Here is a 25,449-nt window from a genome sequence, read left to right on the forward strand (position 1 = left end):
GAACATTCACCCAGAGGGAGAAAGACTGAGATCTGTCCTCTAATTACTGTAGTTATTTTTGACATATTCAATGAATTTAACAGTAGAAATTTGAGCTTCCACTCCTCTCAAGCATTACACCACACAGTAAGGCTTTACTCTGTCTTCTCTGTAACTTAGTGAGCTTTCATTTATTTGATTTAAAGAAGAATAGTTAAATTTGGATGAGTGTCCTTTCCCCATGTCCTAGGGGCCCTGTTCAGTGTTTATTTGCTCAACACCATCAAAGCCTGGCTGTTTCTAGTTGTACCACTGAGGAGCTATCTCAGTAAGAAATCTTCCTGGTAAAAACTTCCCTGTGTTAAATGTGGTGGATTAGAGCATGGTATTAAGGCTTAGGAACGTAAATGACTGTGTGTTGCTATCTGTAGCCTGTCTGAGTTGATTCTTTATCAGTTATTACTCACAGTCTGGTAAAGAGTGGGAACTCAATAAATGTAAACTAAAAGGGAAAAAATATTTGGCTATAGCTGGTAGCAGTTTCAGATAATTAAAACAGCTTTGCCCCATTTCAGAAATCTGAAGGCCCAAGTTCGTTAAAAGAACTGATGTATAAGACAGAACTCAGGACAAGTGTTATCAAACAATTCATGGCTTATCTACATTTTGTCACAAAAGAAGGCTTTGTGATAGCTAGTATAACTTCTGTGTCTCACTTCTGTTCTAATCTCCACACAGGTATATAATTAATGAAATGATCAGGTTCTAATTGCATTAAAATATTCAGCTATCAATACACCGAAGTATGTAGAATAGATGAGAGAAACTGAAACAAATTCTATTATATTTATTAAGGTATTTATTAAGGAATATATCAGACCAAAAAAAAAAAAAAAAAAACAACAACAAAACAAAACAAAACAAAAACGCACACACAAGTATGTAAAGTCTTATTTGCTAAGACAGGAGCATCTCATTTAAAGAAACAACAGCAACAAAAAGTGATAGAACAAAATATGTGGTGCAGAAGTTCTTGCCACATTTTCAAAAACCAGAAAGCCTTTGAAACTCTCTAAGCTTCATCTAATACAGCAAACTATCGTAGAATCATAGAATGATTTGGATTTGAAGGGGCATTTAAGACCCCCTAGTTTCAATTCCCTGTTATTCGCTGGGACAACTCTCTCTAGACCAGGTTGCTCAAAGCCCCATCCAGCTTGGCCTTGAGTGCTTCCAGGGAGAGGACATCCACAACTTCTCTGGGCAACCTGTTCCAGTGTCTCACCACCCTCACAGCAAAGAATTCCTTTCTAATATCTAGTCTAAATCTACTCTCTTCCAGGTAAAAACCATTTCCCCTTGTATTGTCACTACATGCCCTTCCCAGCTTTCCTGCAGGCCCCCTTCAGTTACTGGACAGATGCTATATGGTCCCCCTACAGCTATCTCTTCTCTAAGTTGAAGAGCCCCAACTCACTCAGCCTGTCCTTGTAGGGGAGATGCTCGAGCCCTCTGGTAATCCTCATGGCCCTCTTCTGAATCTACTCCAACAGCTCGATGTCCTTTTGGTTTTGGGAACCCCAGAACTGGATGGAATACTCCAGGTGGGGTCTCACAAGGGCAGAGTGGAGGGGCAGAATCACCTCCCTCAACCTACTGGTTGCACTGCTATATATACCAAATTATTTCTTAACAGCATATAGACTCATGTAAGAAGTCACAAAGACAGCTGTCAGTGTGGTATAAAAGATTACCATCTATTCTCTCATTTTAAGCACTAAAAGCTATTATGTATGACTTGCTAAATATTTGAAGATACTTTGTGTAAAACTGTTATATAATTTTCAGAGTTCAAAAGGAATAACTTTTTTTGGCTATTCAAGCAAAATAAAATAAAGCAAACAAAAAAAATCCCCAGCCTTTTAAGTAAGTTGCCAACCCTCTGTTGTTCTCACATGACAAAAACTGAATTACAGCAGAAGCAGAAGTACTGGAAGCCCTGAAAACTTTTCAATAAAGTTACAGGTAAAGATGGTGTCCTCCTTTCCATTTTACAAAATTCAGGTTTGACTGACTTTAAATAAATAAACAAAAATTAAAAGGCTGAGGTGATTAGTTAATTCCCTTTTTTAAGTTTCCTCTGACATTGTATTACATGCTGCGTTTAAAGAAAAAAGATCCTTCACAGAGTATCAGTAAGTCAAATGGAAATGGACTGAATTTTGTCATAGATTAGAAAATTCACACACAAGCAATCACTTTCCACAGCAGGGCAGCTGTCACAATGGATATTTTCAAAGATTAAATTTGCAGTAGAAAATGTCTTTTAAAGTAGATTCCATTAGCAGGTATTTTGGTCAGTAGACAGTGTAGGGCAAACTTGTTCAGTTATACTCTTAAAACAAAATCCAAGCAATTCATGTGCTTGTAGTAACTAAATAACCTTGGAAACATTCTGTTCATTCATAAATCATATCCATTATGAATACCATTCTTTCCTCCATAATAACTGGCTTATTTTTCAAGTAAGACTGAAAACATATGCAGAATTGCGTGGCATTGGACATTAACATTTTCTTTTATTTATTTATTTACTTCCTCATTAATTCTAGAGAAACAAACAGACATGTTTTAAGGGGGGTTTGCTGGTCAAAATCATCTTTCCTCTTAGTGAACGTATGGGAAGCAGGTTTACTTGTTTTGTTTTCTGAGCTACAATGGTATTGTTATTCTAAAAGAGTCTGTATTAGGCGTCTACATAGAGTTCATCAGATCCCTACATCCTGGCAAAATAAGCATCAGGGATCAAACAGTGCCTTATCATGTCCAACAGTTTTACATGTGTCAGCGAACAACATCTCAGTTGAATCTGGAAATATGATGTACAGAGGCACAGATAAGTTTTAGAAAAGATAAGATTTGTTTTTTTATAAAAAGTAAATTGAGATTCCAGTTTCTTGTGTATGTGTCAACCTATCTACATTAAAGTAAAAAAGACATTCATAGGAATGTACTTTAAGTACCAGTCAAAAATAGTCATTTAGATGATGCCACATTAAGGACTGATGAGATATAAGATCTAACGTTCTTCTCTCAAAATAAAATGAAAAATAAGGAACTGTGTCATACGCCTCTGATCTGAAATAAGAAGGCATAGCAGATGTTGTATATCTATTCCTCATATACTCAAGCTCCACACTGAAATATTATTATTTTTCTGTTAACTTTCTGTCCACACAGAACTGCACCAAGCTTTCAAATACAGTAAAGTAAGAGTGATTCTCCAATAGAATGTAAGACAGGATGGAAGTCTGAACAGATGTAATTGGTGAACACATAAATCTCATAGCTAAAATACAGGGAATGAATAATTTCAAGTGGTCTTTGAAATGTCATATTCTCTATAAAATTATTATTATTATTTGTAACAGCAATGATCTCACTAAGTCCCTTACACTGAAGCTGTATCCTCTACAGTGATCTAAACTGTGAACCTATTTTGTAGTAATCTATATAGATTGCACATAACAGGCACAGTTTTGAAAAGTATGTTTGTCAGTCTTCCTGTGGAAGTTCACTAAAGACTTTAAATTGCAGTGATTTCCCATGAAACTTTAATTTCTAGTTCAGCTTCTTGCAAGATAAATCTATTTCTGCCTGGGGATATACTGTTTGTGTTGTGTGTGATTTCAATAAAAATGAGAATACTCTCAATAAACCAAATAAACACAAATACCTGGACTTGCATTAAGTAAACATGACATGATAACAATATTCCTTGTGACATACATTGCTCAGATGTCTTGCTGTGATTTGACTTTTCTTGTCTGCTCAGCTACCTCCAAACTTCTTCCAGCTGTGTTGTCTCACAATAGTGAGTGTGTAAAATTAAGGACAGGAGTCAGGAAATTGCTTAAACAGTGGGAAGTTTTGTTTTTGTTTGTGAATATTACTGAAAATATTTCAAAATTGTCTAGTGGTGAGCTTTCCTTTTTTTTTTTTTTTTTTTTTTTTTCTTTTTTTTCGTGTTGAATTTCACTGAAGATATCTTTTGAAATATCTGATATTTCCAGATAGAGAATTTCAATCATTTGTGGGTGGTAATTATTATTATTTTTTGTACATAAATTTGATAAACAGTATAGTGCAGGGAATCTGATCTTTATATGTTGTGCAGCCTGTATCTCAAAATGTTATCTTCTGTGACCTTGAGTGTCACAGTGAACAGTATGTAAAAGGAAGATGCCTCAGGTGCAGAACAGAGTGAAATATTCTGCAAGAGACAATTTTATTTTATTTATTTATTTATTTTTTAATCCCTCTGCACAAGTGCTTGTTTGCAACTGATTGCCTTGTTACTTCGGTTGAGATTCTTGCTTCTTTTTAGTGAATAAAATAATATGTTTACATAGCAATAGAAGACACACTAATGATTTTAATTTGTTGAAAAGATGGTCTCGATGTAAAACAGTGGAAAACAAAAAACTAACAAAACTTAACAAAATCCTGTTGTAAACCTAATAGAGAAAAAGGAAACCAACATGAAATATGTCTGTTGTATCAGTTTCAGCAATGAAAAAGTTTCATTTAGTGTTCTTTTTAAATGAAAAATGTGCCTAGCCTGCCTAGAACATGATGGGATGACCATGGAAATAGTGACTGTTGGCTAATTATATGGAAGTTCTTCTGTAAAGGTTATACATAGCCTAAAGGACTAAAAACTTAATGAAACTGTTGTCATTGTGTTGATAAATACATCCATTGTTGGACAGGGCTGTAAGCATATCAAAACAAATATTTGACCTTAATTCTGTAACACTAACATCTGTTTTAAATTACAGGCATTCATGTAGGCTACATATATAGATTAGGGATTTATAATAGCAATACAGAACTGTTTTCAGATAATAATATTGAGTGCACTGATTTCAGCAGTTGAAAACTCCGGTAATTTCATACAGTCCCCCATGAAATAGACTGCAATTCCCTTGAAAGCCTCTAAGTCAAATTTAGTCATTATGTAAATGATGACTTAAGCTGATCATAAAAATGAGTGCATTTGGAAATACAGCATACATCAGTTTAGTATTGGATTGGTCCAGAGAATAGATACAGCAGCAGAGCCAGAAAACATGAAAAAGTAACATACATCAGGTGTTTCCCTTCTTAATGCAGGCTTCCACATAGTCATGTAAAGCATCTATTGGATGCCAAATCAGTATAATTTAGTGTACACTTGTTACACTACTTTTGCTTTCCCTTATATATGTTATATATTTGACATGCAAAAACTAAGATTTAATTTCAGTAATGTATGTTGATTAGGCTTCTTGTTAGGCACAAATAAGGGTTATCTTGTGTTGTACAGTACATTATGTTGTAGACTTAATAGGTATATAGCTTTCTCTGTCTTCTTCCATTTTCACCCAGAGACATTTAGACAAAGAGCAAAAGATAAAACATAACATAAATCTGTTAGCGATGAGTAAAGTGTGATACAAGAAACAACAATGCACTTATTGACTACATGCATTGTTTTGACATGGTAAAAACATAGAAGAAAACAGTAGCACAGAGGGTTAGAATCTATAGTGAGCATTGACTTTTCAGTGAAAATTTATGGTTATGCGTTTTTCATTGAAATATGTCTGGTGGCTTAAAGAATGCAAAAAAGGTGACTTCAAAGTACTGTTCCTGAAAAGAAGGAAAGCACCGCTTTAATTTTGCTTACTAGCTTTATTGTTGTTATAATCTGGAAGTTAAGGGTAAAAGAAAAAGCAGTGTTAGAATGTAGATAAGGAATGAAATATTATTAGAGAGTAGGAATTTTCTGATATATGTATGGTTTAGAAAGAAAACGAGATCGTATTTTAAAGAGGAAAGGAAGGAGAACACTTGAAGTGTGAAAGTGTGAAAGTTTAATCATCTATACAAAGAAAAAAGTGCCACCAAGAATAAAATCAAAACAGGAAAATGGTCAAGGACAATGAAAATTTGGAGAAGGAAATTTACCACTCTATCAACTGAACTGGATAAAATGATAGAGTAAGAACAGAGGACTAAAACTGGGATTTTGGGAATTACTGTGTGCAAAAGATACTGGTGGCAAAAGAAATCTGCTCAGGTACAGAGGAAGGACAAACTGGAAAGCATATAGTGTAGAAGTAATGATTAGGAATTTTTTTGTTTGTTTGTTTTTGTCTGGGGTCACTGAAATATATATATTTTTTCAAAGAAATAGACTGAGTACACTCACTCTTTACACTGCAGATCAAATGAGAGACTTTCAATCTAAGAAACAATTTTCTTGTTTTGAATTAGCTTTCCTGTGCTGCCACTAAAGAGTTAAATATGGCTGATTTGCTCAATAAATGTTGCTCAATAATCTATGCTGTTTTAGATTATCTTCATGTTTTGAAGACACTGTAAACATGTCTGGAAATGACACACTCCCACAGTTCCTCTACAGCAAAATGCATTGAAACCAGCCACCAAAAAATATTACATTTTCCACTTGCATTCATACTAGCTAACAGAATAATATCCATGTGATTTAGAACTAGGCATTCAGGAGTCTTTAAAGGACTTGGAAATCAAGTCAGAAACTAAGATTCTTCCCATAGTCCTCTAATACGCCAGTTCTATGCAGTGTACAGTGCAGAGAAGAAAATGTAAATTAAAGAATATTCCATTCCTCATATTTCATTGTTCTTAATGCATGCTTTATACTTTGCTTAAAAACATTTTATAAAAATTAAGAAATATGAAGTATGAATATTCAGAATTAGCTGAGATTACTGATGCATAATTTCAGCAAACTGTAGATTTCTAACCCACTTCTATCACTGAAGGGCTAATATTCTGAGGTGAGTTCAGTGGTATCAACTCTTTTTTTTTGACATTCAAATTATTTTAGCAGCACTTTGAAGAAATTTTAAATTGTACCTTTCACAAAGCTCTCAACTGCTATACAATTATCAATATAGCCATCTTTTAGTGAGAGTGGATTGAAATACTACTGCTACTTTCAGTGCTCTCAGTTTCCATTACAGACAAACAAGCAACTGAATGTAAGTAAGATGATCTAATACTGATTTGTAAGATGCTTGGTATATTTTTTTCAAAAATTCACTACAAAATGAGGAATGGCAATTTGAGCATGTTCTGCAGATAGCTCTGGCAGGTAGAAAATGTTTGCTTCCAGTAGAACAGGACTGAAGTGATTTTACACTTCTGCACTTGCTTGCAGAGGCATTAGATGTAAGTACATGGTCATTTCTGTCACCTAACACAAATTATTGCATTATAAGAGTTTACATCAACACTTTTAAAGTGCAAACAATTTTCCATGGCAGCTCTGGCAGTAATAATAAAGCTTACATCTCAAAAATTTCTATGAAGTCAGAAAAAATCCATCAGGTCTAGTAAACTGTAAACATGGTGCTCATGACTCAAAGGGAACTATAAGGCTAACATTAAAAGAATGTTAATGCAGAAAACAGACATTTAGGACAAGTCAGATCAAACTGAAGCATACATTTGAACACAATACAAGCAGAGTGTCCTGAGGAATAACAGGTTAAACCTTATAGACATCCCTATTATATATTTTGTGCTGTACATGCAGTGCTAATTTGAATGCTTGAAATATCTAACTAATTTTAATTAATGGTTTACGAGAACTGGACTTTACAGAAACAAACTGCCTTGGTTTCAATAACAGCTGAGAAAAATATTAGCAGCTGCTACCCACCTGCCCATCCCCAAGCTACTCAAACCCTAGTTTAAGACACTCATTAGAAAGTAACTGAAAATCTTTCATTTAAAATAATGATGACCATCTCACTCTTTGTTTGAAGTGAGCACAAATTTCTAAAATATGCACTGGCATAGGTGATTGTTAAATTTCTAAGGATGTTTTAATGAGAAATGCCTAATGTGGGCACTAACTGCAAGATTGTATGCTCATGTTGGGATCTCTGGGAAGGAAATAAAGAGTAGTGAATGCCTGTGCTCCAGATTACACTGTACCTATCAGTAGAAGTCATTATTTGAAGAGAAAAAAAACAATAGAGAAGATTTTTCCAAGACGTTGCGATGTGCTGAGAATGCTGATTCCATTGATACATATATATTTTTCTCTATCATTCCCTTGGGCATTTGAAATCTCTTACACTGTTATTAACAAAAAGCAGTTCTTCTCAAGTGCAAAATAGGTCTGAATGATCTTTTTACCAGCTAAAGGATGCCTGATAACTAAGTCAGTAAGCAGTGCTTGTGTGTGTCCACCAGGATTCTGGGTTGAGGAAGTACCATTAAATGACATGAATAATTGAAGGAAAAAACGGAACCAGAAAATCAGATAGACTATGACAATGGTGGTGATTTTTGACAAATTAACTTGGTTCCACTTACTTGGGTTAATTTTACAACGTAGATGAAGTTTGAACAACCTATTTGCAAATGAATTCAAGAACAATTATGTTAGTAGTTGACATCTAGGAAGGCAAAATTATATTTTTAGTTTTATATAAAACATATATTGTTTGTAATGATACATAGCTAGTAACAATCTTGTTAACAGTTAATTCACGGAGTGATTTTGTTTAACTGATACTCTAGAATATTTTCTATTTATTTCCATGTTCCTAAATGGAATCACTTATTCTTCCAGTATTATACTTCTCATAAAGCTTCAGATGAGTATTCCTAACCTCAATCACTGAAAAGCCATGTGATATTCCTCAAGTGTTTTTTGTTGTTGTTGTTTGTTTGTTTGTGTGTTTTTTTGTTTTTTTTGTTTGTTTTTTGTTTTTTACCATTTGACTTTTCCACATGAGTGAAAAGGAAGGGCTGGAATTCATGAGTCTTTAAGTCTTTAACCATAATTTCTGAGAACAGTATCAACTACAATGCAGCTCATGATAAAAACATGAAAGTTGGCAGAAGTATGCATTATGTGCAATCAATATGAAGCCCAAATATTAATTCACTCACCCCCTTCTGTTTTTTTTTTTGTTGTTTTTGTTTTTGTTTTTTTTTAAGTTAAGTGTTCTTTATGTTCTTTACTTACAAAGCCACATTCAGATGTGAGGCAGCTGTGAGAGACAAGTTGTTAAAAAAAGAAAAACTGTCTTGCTATTTAGCCGTGCTGTACTCCATCAGGAGGGACTTGCACTAACCTTATGGGTTTAGCAGTTTCCACCATTCTAACTGATATTTCCACTTGCATGCCTAAGCTGAATGTTTGTTGTTTTGTTTTGTTTTTTTTGTTTTGTTTTTTTTTTTTAAGTTATTTTTTTAGGCAGAAGGACTGACTTCAATCAGAAGTTAGCTTCTGAAATAAAAAAGCTTGTGGTAGGTAGCAGATACAAACACAAAGCTGTGAAACATATTTCAGCATATGATATTGATTTATTATTATTATTATTATTATTATTTGTGAAATCAGAGATTGTACTTGGTTGCCCTGTATATCCAATGCCAATTTTCTGATCTTTCATTTACATGAACAAATGATCTAGTTGAGAATTAGTTAAAGGAAAACTTTCTCATAAATTCAAGATTTGCCCTTTTGAATCCAATTTCAGCAAACTCTTCGCTGGTGAAGGCAGCATCTGATTCCCAATGCATTTGGGATAGAGAAATAAGTTCTGCTCTTAAGTAGGTGAAAATAGGGTGAGTTCAGAATAAACATTGTGGCTACAGTGAAATCACTGCCTTGTTTCATTTTCTTTACTGAAGCAGAATTGTCACCAACAATGAAAGATAAATAAAACAGGGAGAAACAGTTATTACAGATTTAAGAGTAGAGATTAAAATGTAAGCAGACATTCTGTGTCTGGGTACGTATGACCGTTTGACATGCTTTTGAAAGAAAGGTCTTACAAAAATGTATATTGGAAGGACTAACAAGCATCTGTACCTGGAAGATTACTAGCAACAGTAAGTTGCGCACAGTCTGAATTCATGCTATTAATTTATGACAGCAAGAAGGTCTACCTTATTTGCAATTTAAAGACAACAGCATTTGATTGACAGGTTATATTTCAACTGAATTCATATAAATATTTTGCTAAGAAAAATGCTTGAAAAATTCCTACATACATACATACATATTCAGTAATAGTGATAATCGATCAATTTTTGTTGGTTAATTTTTGGATTATATGTTTTTCTGCCTGTTTGGTGTCACTCTGAACTAAACACATAAACACAAAAATCTGATAAATCTTAATTCTTTAATTAATTTAAATTTTAGTTTCCTAACGATCATTAACTCTTTCTCTTTAAAAAGCAATAGAAAAATATTGTCTGTATTTTAAGCTGTATTAAATTGTGTTTTTATTAAAATAAGTAATGTATGTGTTGAAAAAAAATGAGATATGTATTTCCAGTTTATTTTAATAATCTCAGTATAGCTTTGAGTAGTTTGGGTTTTGCTTCAGAAAATCACATTCCAGATGAAAATAATATTAAAGTATTCTGAGGCATGGAAATTAGTCTACAAGCTGCTTTGAAATTATTTTGTTGCTTTGCACTCATTTCAATATATGTGCTCTTTATTTGTTTAATTAAACTGGTGATGCATCTGAAAAAGGTTTTTAGTTGTTTTTGACATAGGGAAACTTGCTGGCATGTTGGAATATCAATCAAAAATAGGGAGAACAAAGTTGAAAGTGGCTGGATGACTTCTTCATCAATGATCAATTCATATGCCTGACGTTGTTGATGTCTTGGACGAGCCTACTAAAGTACATGTAGGTAGCCTAGGTACAAGAGAAAAAGTAGATGGAAAAATCTGAAGAAAATTCAGAGTCACTTGTATATGCCTAATGTAGTTTATGTATTTTTTTCATCCCATTGACAGTGATTCAGAAAAGCTTTAAAAAAATAAATCTTTTTTGTTGGAGATGAACAGGCACTGAACCAAGAAACTTTGATTCCACCCAGAACTTTTCATAAAAACTGAGTACGTAAATATTTGAGATACAAACAACCGCAAAGATGAGCAACAAATCAGAATACCCTTCAGTCATATTCTGTCAGCAGTGGGTGCTTTCTAAACTCACAGCTGCCAAGCAGTGTTTTCTTCTTTTCCTTTTTTTCTAACTAGTCAGGAATTCTGTTCCCTTGGAGCTTTTTGTATATTTGTCACACTTGTTGCTGATGCAACTTATGTAGGCAGTCATATATGTGAGCAGTATGTATGTGCATGAACATCTAAGTTCTGGATACTCAACTGCTTGTCATGTTATTGATCTGTTACAAACATACCTTAGAGCTAGGTATGTGTGGCTACTCTCACACATTTGCACTGAGAGTCCTAATTTGTCCAGAAAGAGTCATCCACATAAGATCAGAGTTTGCTAGAGTCACAGCACACAAGCAGCAAAAAGTTTCCAAAATGATGTCTCTGTTGGACACAGTAAAATGGGTATTGATATTCTAAATGCACATGCAACTGAGTAAAGCATATATTATATTCTTAAACCTGTGAGTTTAAGTTTAATGCAGTGCTTTAATTCAGTGAATGTGCTTTTAAAAGAAATCTCTTGAGTTTTTCCTAATAATTTATGTTAGTATATATATATATATATATATATATATATATATATATGTTTTCATATCTGAATGCTTGAACTCTGTTATATGAGCCACTGGAGTTTTGAATGCTTTCCAACTGAGGAATTGGAAATGCATTTTTGATGGCAGCCAAATCTTAATGTAGGGATAGTTCAGGCAGCAATGTGAAAATAAGGTCTTCTAACATTTTAGGATTTAGGAGAATGGCCTTAAGGAATGTATGTGTAACCTCTTTATAGCAGTAGTCCAGATGAAGTCGGTGTGTCATGCTATATTACTTCCAGTACAACATAACTATTCCGGTAAAAAAACTGTACGAGAAAAGCTGAGTAAAAATCTTTTTAGCCATTTCTCTTTATCGTGAATATGTGCAGCCATACTTTATATCCAAATGCAATCTGTGTGCATTAGAAACATACAATTTTTACCTCTCTGAAATGAAGAATAATCTAGTTTTAATGATACCAGGATTCTATTTATGAACCTGTAGTTAGTGAGTCTTTGAAATGCTTAATGTCAAACTGTAGTATCATGCATATTTTCCTTGATTTGAAGAACATGTAAGAAAAAAGAGTGGCACTATTTACTGCTCAGAACCATCTCCTTTGCCACCAGAAGGAGGACACCAACCCGGAGATAAAAGTGAGAGTTGTTACCTATCATGCAAAGCATCACCATAAACTATCACAAACACTGTTAACGTTCAGACTTTCTGAAACCCACAAAGAACTACAGGGACAATATGAATGTCAAACAAAAGAAGTATGCATATGTAATTTTATTTAAGTTGTGCAGTGTGAATAGCAAGTTGTTTCTTCAGTCCTCCTCAAATATTACTATGTCTACATTACCAAGTAGTGTACACTAATAAGAAAGGATCTATGTAGATAAAAAGTTGATCATTTATTCTGAGGATCTGACATCCACCTCAATCAATATTATTTTTGTTCATTTATTTATTAGGTTTTAGTTTTATATGAGCCTTAATCAGTTTGCATGCAGTATGCTGTGGATGCTTCCTGAGTGCATCTTCTAGATCGTTTTATCTGGAAAGTTTTCAAATCATGTCCTTTGAAGGTATTCCACAGCACATACCAAAGTACATTATATGGAAGTGAACATGATATTTTCTTCTAAGGCAGCCTTGTTCTCAATTAGAAAAGCTAGTATAAGAGCATCCAATATAATTTGGTTTCATTTTTGAAGAAACACAGTAGCTTTGTTTCTAATATCTTAATTACTTTTTACCTTAGGGATAGATTTACAAGGTTTGATGAAAAGGAAATTAATACAGAAATCATACAGAAATACTGTTCTCCTTTCCCCCACATTTGTGGAAAACCACTTGTTTGTTGCTTTGAGGCAGGGAATTAAAATTTAGGTCTAATATAGATTTATTTCCTATTGCACTTCATATTCGTGAAGATAATGAGGTTGAGGTGAGAAAGAAATGAATGCACTTTTCAGAAGGTATCTATTTTTCCCCAGTTTTACCTGTTCTTAACATAATAATATAACATTAATATTAACATAATTCTTGTGCTTTTGCCTTTCAAGTGTCACTAGAGGAAGCTAGTAGGATTTTGCTATAGTATGCTTTTCCTAAGATTTATATGCAATTCTGTATGCTTACAAGCCCCTAGATCTTTTTAAACCCCTTTCTTTTGTTGTAGTTTTATTTATTTAGTTTAAGTCGATAATGTTTCTTAGGGAGGAATGCTGGAATATTACTTTTAAATACTAATTAATTGAATATGATAATGAGGGCATGAGGACAAAGTCAGAGCAGAAACCACAAAGAAGTAATCAGACTTTTTTAACAATCAGATTCTAATTTAGTAGAGGCTGGGAGGGTGTCTGCAAATGTAGTTTGCTAACTGTGAGTTGAGTTGTAGAGTAAGTTCCATGGGACAAATTCTAATAATCCAGTCTCTATTTCTAATTTGTTATAATAAAACTGGTATGACTACGTATAGAAAGATTACTTGTGGTGGAGGGGCATCTCAAGTTCTATTACAGTCTGTTGACTAGCATAATCTTTGATTACTGTGATCCACAATCTAAGATCCTACCTTAACAGGACTTAGAGAGCATGTACCACCTAAGCTGGAGTACTGAGAAGCTCACCTGGAGACTTAATACTCTTGCTGGACTTTATACTTACAAAAAAAAAGCACTGGTTAGAATTAGAATTTGTTACAGTTAGTGTGAGGTGATGGAGTTCAGTATTTTTAAAGGAGGGAACAAATCAGTGCACAAGTACAACCTTGGACACTGAGGTAGAAGGCTGGCTGACCTGTATAGGCAAAAGTTGACTGGGCCAAGGGGTTCCAGCACCTTCATAGGACTTGGAGGCTGAGACAGTTTTGTACTGTCCATCCCCAGGAAGGTGGTTGAGTCACCATCCCTGAATGTGTTTAAAAACTTTTTTGGATGTGGTGATCAGAGACATGACTTAGCAGAAGGCTGTTAGAGTTAGGGTAAGTTTGGTTAGGTTGCAGTTGGACTTAATGATCTGTAATTTTACTTCACCTTCTAACTCCCCCACTCCCTTTGTATCTTTAGTTGTATGTGTTAGTCCTATTTTTCTGCCTACTTTCCACTGTGTTTAAAAGGATAAGGGATGTGTCCTGCATCCTGACTCAGTTTTCTTCTCCACTCACTGCTGTGCAATCCTTTCCCTTCCTGTTTCATTCCATCGTGTCTAGGATTATCTGCTTTACTTCCTCTTCTTATTCTAAAAACGATAATTCTATAGATGTATTATACAGGATGTGGAAACATAGACAAAGCCATACTTCTCTGAAGTGATGCAAGCTAAAATAAAACGAGTACTTCTGTGACCAAAGCTATTTTTTCAGTTATACTGTGAGTTTATACAATGTGTTATTGAGAAGGATTCCACTGCCACTAATAGAAGGCAGAAACTTTGTATAAGCAAGTCACAGAGATGCCTAAAACTACAAATCCAGTGTTTGATCTGGTGCCCAAGGGTATCCCACACATCTACCTGCTGTTGCAGAACGGCATGAATCTTGATTGTGTATTGCACAAATTCTGCATATATTTGGACATAAAATAGCACCTAACACTTGTATTTAAGCAAATGAATTGTTCCCTTGGTAAAGGATTCAATGTTATATTTCTAGTTCCAAACTAATAATACAAAAATGTATTTAGAATGTCTTGCCTTCAGCTTTCTTTTCAGCTGGGGAATCTTTTATATTTTATTGCCATCTTCATAAACGGTTATATAATTATCATGAAAGGTGGTGTATTGCCTGCTTTGTATTTACTTTAATTTAAAAAGGTAAGTTAAATAATATCTGATGGAAAGAACAGACGGCTGGACAATACTATGCCTTAACCAGACCTTCATCTCCATTGAAATTTCATGGCAGATGTTTAGTGACTCTCTTTTATTGGGTTTATGCTGAATATCTACATATAAATGAATCTCCAATGGGATTAAACTGAAAGTTATTGTTGATAGTGGCATGGCATAGTAGGTTTTGGGTGATAATCAACATTTGGAAGACTAAGTTAAAGAGCGAACCTCAAAGCTAAATGAATTTCCATAGTTTTTCTTTTTTTTCTTTTTTTTTTTTTTTTTTTTTTTTTTTTCCCAGTGGCTACTGCCACTCTTCATACCTTTTGTAGCTTCTTGTTATGATCCTATTGTTAGACCCCTTGCATTTTTCCTTTTGCTTTTCTCTTATGTACATGCTTTCTCTGTACTTCTGTCCTGAAACACTTCTAAGATTTTGTGACCATCTGTCTCTGTTGTGGGCACTCTAACACACATGGAGATGATAAACATTTTTTCCTAAGCTTGATATTATCAGTTGTGTTTGTTGTAAATACCATATTGCTAGTGATAACCTATCTATATATTTCAGATAATCTTTCATTGTATTTCTGGCTGGGACTTTCTTGTGTAATCATTAGTTTCCAAAGAAAATGAGATAAATTGTTCAGAGAGACATGTCTTTTGCCAGCAAACAGCCCACCAGCCCTTAGGACTGACTCCTTCTAACACCTGGCATTAATTTCTACCTCATGTTTATCTCTCTGGGTCTCTCAGATTGATGTAGGGCTTCTTTAAATACAGAGTGTTTATCACAGGAATTGAAAAGACTGTCAAATAAATTCTATTTTGAGCATAATAATTATTTTTGTCTTATAATGATTAAGTGCACTAAGCCTCTACAGGTTGAATCCAGGATGCAGGACCTATAAGGACTGGAGACTGAGTTTCTTAAGGGTTCAGGATGTTTAGTACATGAAAATACCTTAAAAGCATTTCATAGTTATTAAAAAAGAAATCCCTGAATACTTATGTGACAGGATTTCTCTCCTCAAAAAGGAAAAGAGAATGTGAGCATCTTATGCACCAACAAATGCATGTAAAACTAAATTCCCATTTTACTGGAAATCATAGAAGCACAGTTGCAAGATGGATACTAATATTCCTTAGAAACTGCACTACAACTTTGTTACCGCCATAGTCAATAAGTTCTTGAACACACTTTTCTGTTTTTAAGTGTATGTTACAAATGTTTAATTTTCTGTCTGTCATGAAGTAAGTATATTATTAATTGTGATACTATTTTAAAATTTTTTTGTTGATATTGAAAGTTGGTTATTGTAATTTTGCATTGGTTTACTGTTTAGAATTTACATTTTTCTAAATTAATTCCAAATATCTTGGACCAAAATGCAATGAGTTCAACAGGGGCTTTCAGTTGTACCTCAGAGTCTATTCTGTTGGAAGAAAGCTCCTTAAGTTAAATATTTGCTAATAATTTAACAGTGACCATACAGCTTACAATTTGTTTCTGTCGTCTGGCAAGGGAACTGTTTGAAGAAAAGCAATTAAAATATCACTGCCCTCAAACTGCTCATAAATGTAAACAGTTGCACTGTGCAATATCTCTACCTCTATTAAGTGCCAACTTTAAGTAATTATTAACATGTACTGACCATTGCTAGATATTCACTGACCCATATAAAGCAGGGATGCAGCTTCTTTATTTTACACAAGACCAGACTGGGCTTACAATGATGTGCTAGAACCTAAATTAGGCTTATACCGACTGAAAGTGAAAACAGAATACTGACATACTGAGTTACAGTTTTTTAGGAAGTGCTAGGGGGATGTATAATCAGTGTGGTTTTACTTATCTCCTCATCCCCCCACTTCTGATTCACCCCATTTTATAGACCTGTATCTTTGTGATCATGCATGCACAGACAAAGGGGATAATTTTGAATAAAAACTATTTTCTTGATTTGCAAAGAACAAAGTGCTTTGAGATATTCACATAGAAAAGTTGTATGAGAGGTGAAGAAAAAGAAAGTAGAAATTGTCTCAAAACTTTTAAATTAATCAGTTTTTTGTTGTTGTTGTTTGTTTTTTGTTGTTTTGGTAGAATCCAATTACCAATTGTTAGTGCAGATGTTTATTGTTGATGCAGGGGCCTGTGTTTTGAGATATGTACTCTATAAATACTAAGAGAGGAACAAATGTTAAAGTATAAATAAGGAAGGAGGACAGAATGAGGGTGAGAGAAAAAATAAGTGGTAGACAGAGGTAAGGTCACCCAAAGGACAGCTCTCAGTCTCTTGTATCACAGGTGCTGAAGACTCTGTTTTAATTCTCTCTTCTTTTCTCTTTTCTTTTCTTTTCTTTTCTTTTCTTTTCTTTTCTTTTCTTTTCTTTTCTTTTCTTTTCTTTTCTTTTCTTTTCTTTTCTTTTCTTTTCTTTTCTTTTCTTTTCTTTTCTTTTCTTTTCTTTTCTTTTCTTTTCTTTTCTTTTCTTTTCCTTTTCAGTTTCCTTTCTTTTCTTAATGAGAATAAAAAGAATTTTTAGAGGCAAAGTAGTTCATTTATAAATGACAAGGAGATATGATCACCTATACTATACTTTAAAATTACTGAATAACTAAACCTCTTTTAAATCTGATCATCTGGCTGGGAAAATGGAAAAAAAAAAAAAAAAAAAAAAAAAAAGGATGAAAAAAAAAGAAAAAAAAGAAAAAAATAAAGGTAGGTTTAAATTGAATATAAATAATGAACTGGAGAGTGTCTCTGCTGGCAATAATCTGAAAGGAAAAACAAACAAACCCCTTTTGGTACTGTATACAGATCTGTGACTGCAAACATCAGGGATATAGGTAACATAATGAAATATATAAACTAATTTTTAAAAAGAAGAGAAATGAGTGTTAGATTATCAAACAGCTTCTCTTCCCCAAGAGATAATGTACTGAGAAATTAAAGAAATTAGCATTTACCACTTTTAATGTTTAATCTCTGTGTAAATTGAGATGAGAATGCTTCTAAAATCAAAACAAAACAAAACAAAACAAAGGTAAAATTTGCTCTAAGTTGAGACAGTAAAACATTATGAGCTTAAAACTGCTCTTAGGAAAAGTTAGTGGCAGCTTCCCCATATTTGCTGTTATCCATTGGTTTTCTGTACTGCCAGAAGCAGACAGCTTTCCATAGAGCACAGACTGCTGTCTGCTCACCCACCAGCAACCATGTTTTCCCTCAGGAGCTCAGATCAAGCTCTACTGGGCCAGGGATGGAGGGAGGTGCAGCAAGGATGGAGATCTGCATGAATCCCAGCTGGAAGATTGCAACCTGCTGCCACTGATGACAGAGAATGCTTTCTCTGGGACAAAACAAGAGTGAGAAGTCTAGCTATCATGTCTGGTAAAATCCAGAGTGACTCTTATGAGTCCATGTAGAGGTGGGTCTCAGTTACATGAATGTTTTGTCTGCAACTGTCCAGTTCTGGGTTCCCCAGTACAAAAAAGACAAGGATCTCTTGGAAAGAATCCAGCAGAAGGCCACAGAGATAGCGAAGGGCCTGGAACATCTCTATGAAGAAAGGCTAAGTGAACTGGGTCTGTTTAGCCTTGAGAAAAGAAGAGAGAAAAGAAGAAAAGAGAGGGGACCTGATCCAGGTCTATAAATATCTGAGGTGTGAGGGGCAAAGTGGAGAGGCCAGACTCTTTCCAGCAGTGTGTAGAGACAGGACAAGGGGAAACGGCCAGAAACCGGAGCATAGGAAGTTCTGTATGAATGTGCACAAGAACTTCTTTACGGTGAGGGTGACGGAGCACTGGAACAGGCTGCCCAGGGGGGTCATGGAGTCTCTTTCTTTGGAGATATTCAAGACTTGCCTGGATGCCTACCTGTGTGATGTGGTGTAGGGAACCTGCTTTGGCAGGGAGTTGAACTCAATGATCTCTGGAGGTTCCTTCATAGGGGTTGCCCTATGATTCTGTGATTCTGTGATTCTGTAATGCACTGCTGCTGAGGTTCAGAAGCGTGGAAGATGCCACTCCTAGTCTCCTAATGAAATCAGTAACACTGAGAGAAAAAAAAAAAATAGTACGAGGTTTCCATCATAGTGCCTGATGAAATAGGTTTTGGCATAACATGCCACTTCAACACGTAATATTTATTTGATTTTTATCTTGTCAGGCTTAATTTGTGGTATAGTTAATCTTTAATGGATTTAATGCTGCTTGTGAGGTTCTGAGAATGCTATGAAACAAGAAGAAAACAGCTTTGCTGCTATTGCTTCCCATGATGGCAATTTATCCTTAATATGACATCAACTATTAACAGAGGCTTTGGAGGTAAAGGAGGGAGTTAAAGTCGGGTACCAGAGTGGTCACTTGAACTGCTTTGAATGTCGGACTTCTGCCCTGGATATATGGTCAGGCCAGATTTTGGATGTATCAAAATCTTCTAGCCTTGTCTCCTCTTCCATCAGAGCAGTCTGTATGGGATTTTACAATGAAGCAGAGCTTCATTGTAAGTGATCTCAGCAGAGGAAGAAAGAGGCAAGTCTGCCTGCGCCCTGTGTGCATATCCAATGGCAGCTTTAGGAATAGAAGTGACTGGCCAGACAAGAGCAGAGCACAGGAAATTTTTATTTATTTATTTATTTTTATGTAGAAGGGCATAATATCACAGACTGAACATTTTATGCTGATGCCACAGTTTTCAAAATAAAAGAGAGAAAGAGAGAAAGAAAGAGAGAAAGAGAGAAAGAAAGAGAGAAAGAGAGAAAAAGAAAGAGAGAAAGAGAGGAAGAGAGAAAGAAAGAGAGAAAGAGAGAAAGAGAGAAAGAGAGAAAGAGAGAGAGAAAGAAAGAAAGAAAGAAAGAAAGAAAGAAAGAAAGAAAGAAAGAAAGAAAGAAAGAAAGAAAGAAAGAAAGAAAGAAAGAAAGAAAGAAAGAAAGAAAGAAAGAAAGAAAGAAAGAAAGAAAGAAAGAAATAGTTTGTGTACCAGCTTTTGTCTGCCTTTGTCATAGAGGTAAATACCTTTACTTAGAACCAGAGAAAATGAAATGATTGAGGATGATTATGAACAGGAAACACACATAAAAGAGATTTTTCTAAAGATTAGTCCCCAAGTGAGGCACTGGAAAGCACAACATACATAGTAATTGTCTGACTGACTTGGATATTCCTGTGACCCATCCTAAGAGCACTAAGTAAACATTTGTAGATCTATAATATTGTTTGTTGATGTATGTTTTCTAATAATCTGATTCTTTGTTAGAAGGACTGCTAAACTGCTATAAAGAAAAAGATTTGTTTGCTATAAAAAAGCATTTTCTGCCAAAAGCACTTCCTAGAGTGATTCACACAGGTTATTCCCATCAAAATATCACATCCTAGTGTATTAACTAACTTAATAATCTATTTAGTCACTCTAAAAGACCACTTAGCTCAGATCACAAATGCCATGACAAGAATAAGAACTTGACTGTTATCAATGGTCCTTCTTTCTGTTTGTTTGTTTTTGTTCATTTGTTTTGTCAAATTTATTTATTTTAATATCAGAAAAGTGTTTCAAATCCAGATAAATATATCTGCATTTAGTGAATTCCAATTCCAATTCCAGTTGCTTTTTCTTCCAAAAGTTTGTTCAATCTTTGAATCTATACATGTTTTAGTAGCCATAATACCCATTAAAAAATTCTGCAACTCTAAAGGACTTCACACAGGTGGTGATTTAAGAAAAGGTGCAAAGTTGAGGAAATCTCCAGAGTGGAATGCAGTGCTTATGCAAGGAGTCTGTTCCATGATATTTCCCTAAGCAACACAAAACCTGCATTCTTAGTTGTTATTAGCACCAGGGGAGTTTGGTGTGCTGACTCTAAGAGATACAGCAGGGAAAGTGGAGCAGAGTGCAGATACTTTGGCCACACTCTATAATATTATTGCAGGGATGGGAACTTGGTGCTATGGAACAGAGAAACTACATAGTTGTCACTGAGTTAGTAGTTTTTCATTTTCTGATGCACCAGTCACAATACATATGACTAGTATCACTCACGTTTTAGCTGTGAAATTCAGAAAATAGTATAAAAACTACATGAGAGAGGGAGGTTTGGGGGAATATACTGTTGTAGACAACCTGAGAGAACACTGCTGACTTCTTGTACATGCTGACAGACAGCCTTTCTTCTCCCTCATAGGGACGCTTATTGGGTAACATTCATACTATCAGTTATAGCTACTGCTTCTCTGGAAAACTAAAAATCTCTAGAGTTGCTCTATAATTAAACATATTTGTGGTCAGCTGTACTGTTCACATTCTTGGTACTTGCATATATTCTGCAGGCAGTGTATTTATCACCAGTGATTTAAAAGGATCTGTAATCCGCTGCTTCAATGAACAGCACTATTCAATAAGCTAGCTGTGAGAGTTTTCACTGGGCTTCAGTCAGACTCCTCAAGAGTGGCTGTGCTAGTTCATTGGAATGCAACTACCTCAAAGGTGCTTCATGTTATGGGTGAATCTGTACTTGTGTGAGCTCTCACTGAGCACAGCTAACCTTGCTAACAGCACACACACAAAAAGCTTCTGTTAGTATCTTTTGACTCTTAAATTTTCCTCTTTTCACTCTTAGCTTCTCAGTGAATGCACAGCCCATAGCCACTGTGCACTGGTGCACTGTAGACAACAGTATTTTTCAGTAGCCTAATTTGATAATTCCATCAATGATGTCTGGATGTAGAAATGACATTTTGTGCAATAAAGAATTTGCACTTGAAGTTACCCAGTATTTTTACTTAAAAATTCAAGGGTTATGTCCAGAAGTGCAAACCTCAGGGTGAAAATCTGGAGCTATTGAAGCCATCTCATTAAAGCCAAGATTTCATAGAGGATTATGTGTGATACCTATGTGCAGATCAGAGTGAAACTGAAAGGGATTCAATACTTTATGAGAGCAAATTTAAGAATAAAGTGGACATGGTTTTTTTGTAACTGCATTTGCATTTATAAAATAGCAAATACAATGCCTTACACATCCATGATCATATAAGTTTAATATAGGTGAATTACTGAAAGTGATTGGTCTGATGAAGTGCTACACATTGCATACAAGAACTTCTGTCTGTTGGCTTAAGTTTCAATGTATCTTAAATTGTCAGATTTAGTAAAAAAAACTCTCCACTGATATATGCTATTGCATTAAACTATGTAATTTAACAGTAGGAGTGCTTCAAATCTCTCATAATTTTTTCACCTTCTTGTCCTGATGCGTATACTAATGATTAGTTTGCTAATTAAAGGAAGATGATTGGATTGCTTTGATAGACAAGGCTAAAGATGGATTCTATCCATAAAAGAAAGACACAAAGGTAATAAGCTGCAACAAGAGGTAACACAAAGGTAAAAGCTGCAAGACTGGGAATTAGCCATTAGTCATCATTTACTATAAAAGATTTAACTTAATTCAGAACCATGCAAAATATGTGCAAACATGGAGAAAACCTCTAGTAGGTTAAAAAGAAGAAAAAAAAAAAAAAAAAAAGATATAACCTACTTTCCACACTTTCCACATCTGTTTTAATATGTTCCCATGTTAAATAATCGCCTGAAAAATATATATCTTCATTTTTGTAATATTATGCCTTAAGAGGAAATAATATGAATTCCTTACTCATCACTTCATAGTTATGTTGAAGGCTAAGATACTGGAGGAATCATTATTAAAGCAGGAATTAAAGAAAGAGACAAGTGATGAAAAACTGTAAGAGCTGTTACAGATTTCAGAGGGATCTGAAAAAACAGAGAAATATCCCATTGAATGGGGAACATGTAAGTATTCAAATTTTGTAAAAGCTCACGAACTATTAAAAACTTTTAGAATTGCAGAAATAACTATAGCTTTTATTTTGTCACGCCATATGATGAAAAATAAACCTTATGGTATTATCAGCAGAGATAAAGACACAGATAGATTACTACTGAGTTTTTGGGAAATAAGAAAGTAAAATTTGGGGTATTAACACTAGTATTTGTTCTATGAATTTAACATCAAAATATGTTCAAACATCACAATGTAATAAAACTTAAATTACAGTGAATTACAATATAGGTAGTATACCACATTAATTTTAATATGTTAAAATTGAAATCAGAAATAATTGGACTTTCAATAGAGAACTAAATGAACTTGCTGAACCGAAAGGAAATTAACATTGATTGCAAGTTGAATAAACTGCAAATTTGGATAGTCTTGATTTATTGAGGTGGGAACTGCTTCTAAGCCCATTAACATAAAGATTTAATTAATGTGTCATGATTTTTCCAGCTAGTGCAAAGAGAGTAAGAAACCATTAAAAAAATATCATTTTATTTAGATAATGAAAATCAATATGAAAATTGCAGGAGAAGCAATCTCAAATTACAAGACTGGACACTAATAGACCTAGCTGATGATAGCAATCAAGAAACAAAATCTGCTAATGGCCATCAAAATTGTTTTAAACATGAAAGACTTTCAAATGATCAAATCTTTATGTCTTGGAGAAAGTATCATATCTAAGGAACATGTTTAATTCCTTTTTATCTGAAAGTGGCATTTATGTTTCTCTGCTTCCTAGTGGACAAACCCTAATACTTTGTAATACTTGCCTTTAGAGGAGCAAGCAAAAACCTACAGTGTGTTATTTCCATGTTTAATTCTCTTTCTGCACTATATCCCATTTTATACAATGAGTCAGAGTAAGTTTAACACACTTATTGCATCTGTGCATAACATATAACTTAAAAGGAACTCAGAGCTTTTCTAAAATAGCCTATAGATGGATAATGTATTGGGATGATCTTGTGTCATCAATAGAGAGTAGCTTTCTGCAGAGTAGGCAAGGATTGGAAAAGAGATTCATTGGACAAGATCTAGGAAATAAAGGTTAATTCCTGGTTTGACAAATCATTCAATTTATAGCTTAGTAAAAGATGAATACTTTCTTTTCAGGTTCAAGAGTGAAAGAATAAAATCTCTTCATGATTTCATAGATTTTAAATTGATTGTCAGAGGAAGACATGGTATTATTTTTATCAACTTTTATTCTATATATACAAATTGAAATCATTCTTACTCCCCTTGCCTTCCCATTGCAGTACAAATTTCAGATATTTTGTTAACTACACTGTTACTTGCTTTGAGTAGAGAAATCTGAGTTACAAACCTCTCACTCCACAGTAAATTTTGGATGTTCCATTTACTACATGGGAATCCTGTAAAGGAAAAATATATGACATATGTTCTTTAATCTAGCCTTCTATATGGTTACTGTCCATCTAAATAATTTTTTTTTAAAACAAAACTATAAAATTACTTTTATTTCCAAGTGTCATCTTTATTTTTACATTCTGCACTGGAAGACTGTGATTGCAGTCCTTTTGTATGACAAAACCCACAGTGAGATGGAGGAATAGTGGATTATCATATAATAAAGCTGAAACATGAACAATTTTGAACAGGTAGAATATAATTTCTTAATTAATAAGTTTATTCTTAATTATGGAATTCTTAAAGCAACTTATTGAATCTCAAGAAAAAAAAAAAAAAAAGTAGTCTACTGTTGGCTTCCAATATGAAAGTTCAAATGTTAACAATTCACTATTGAATTCTGTAGACTTTTCTCTAAGTGATATTAGCTCATATAACTTACAAAAGTTATAATTAACTTCTGCTTCACAATCAGGCAGCAGTGCTCTCACTGGAGATATGGTTGAAAGATTTGGAGATGACAGTAAAAATGTTACAATAGTTAGACCTGTTTTTAGTAAGCAAAAAAAACAAAAAACAAAAAACAACAACAACAACAAAAACAACAACAACAACAACAACAACAAAAAAGCAACCAAACAAGAAAACCTGGAGCTCAGTCTCCTAGGATGTGTCTTGCTGTTATAGAATTGGAACTAAACTAACTCTGCTTTTACAAAGTACTTTTACAATGGGCCTGAATGGGTTACATGGGATATTTCAAGCTAAATTCACGCCTTTTTCCCCAGTGTATAGCTGAGGTGGAGACACCAGTGTCTGAAGGTAATTGCTAAGCTACAGCAGCCAAATGCCATAGACATACAAAAATGCTGATTTATGTCACACAAAAGCAGCATGGAAAGCAAGCACCTGGCTCAAGTGTTCTTTTTCTTTTTTTTTTCCCCTTTCTTTCTGAGTTCAGTCAAAAGAAATGATACAGAGCCAGCCTGAAGAGTGAAACCAAATGTTTGCAGGGAGACTGTCAATTTTTTTAAAGCAGACTCAGGTGTGGATGTAATAGTCACATCAGAAAAGACTCACTCCCTTCACAACTGAACCAGCTGTTACTATTTCAGATATTCCTAGAGGCTGCATAAACACAAACGACAAAATCTTAATGCCTGTGATTTGTAGGCTGTAGACTGGCATGTTCCTTTCTTAGGGCAATAAGTGCTTCCTTAATGTGAAAAAAGAAAGAGAAAAAAACAGAAGGGGGTACATTGGTCTCTTGTTCTGCATACATTATTATTGTTCATAACACTGAAAATTTAAACTTCATAAAATTT

Source organism: Excalfactoria chinensis, chromosome 1 (assembly GCF_039878825.1).
Source record: "Excalfactoria chinensis isolate bCotChi1 chromosome 1, bCotChi1.hap2, whole genome shotgun sequence".
NCBI classification, from domain to species: Eukaryota; Metazoa; Chordata; class Aves; order Galliformes; family Phasianidae; genus Excalfactoria; species Excalfactoria chinensis.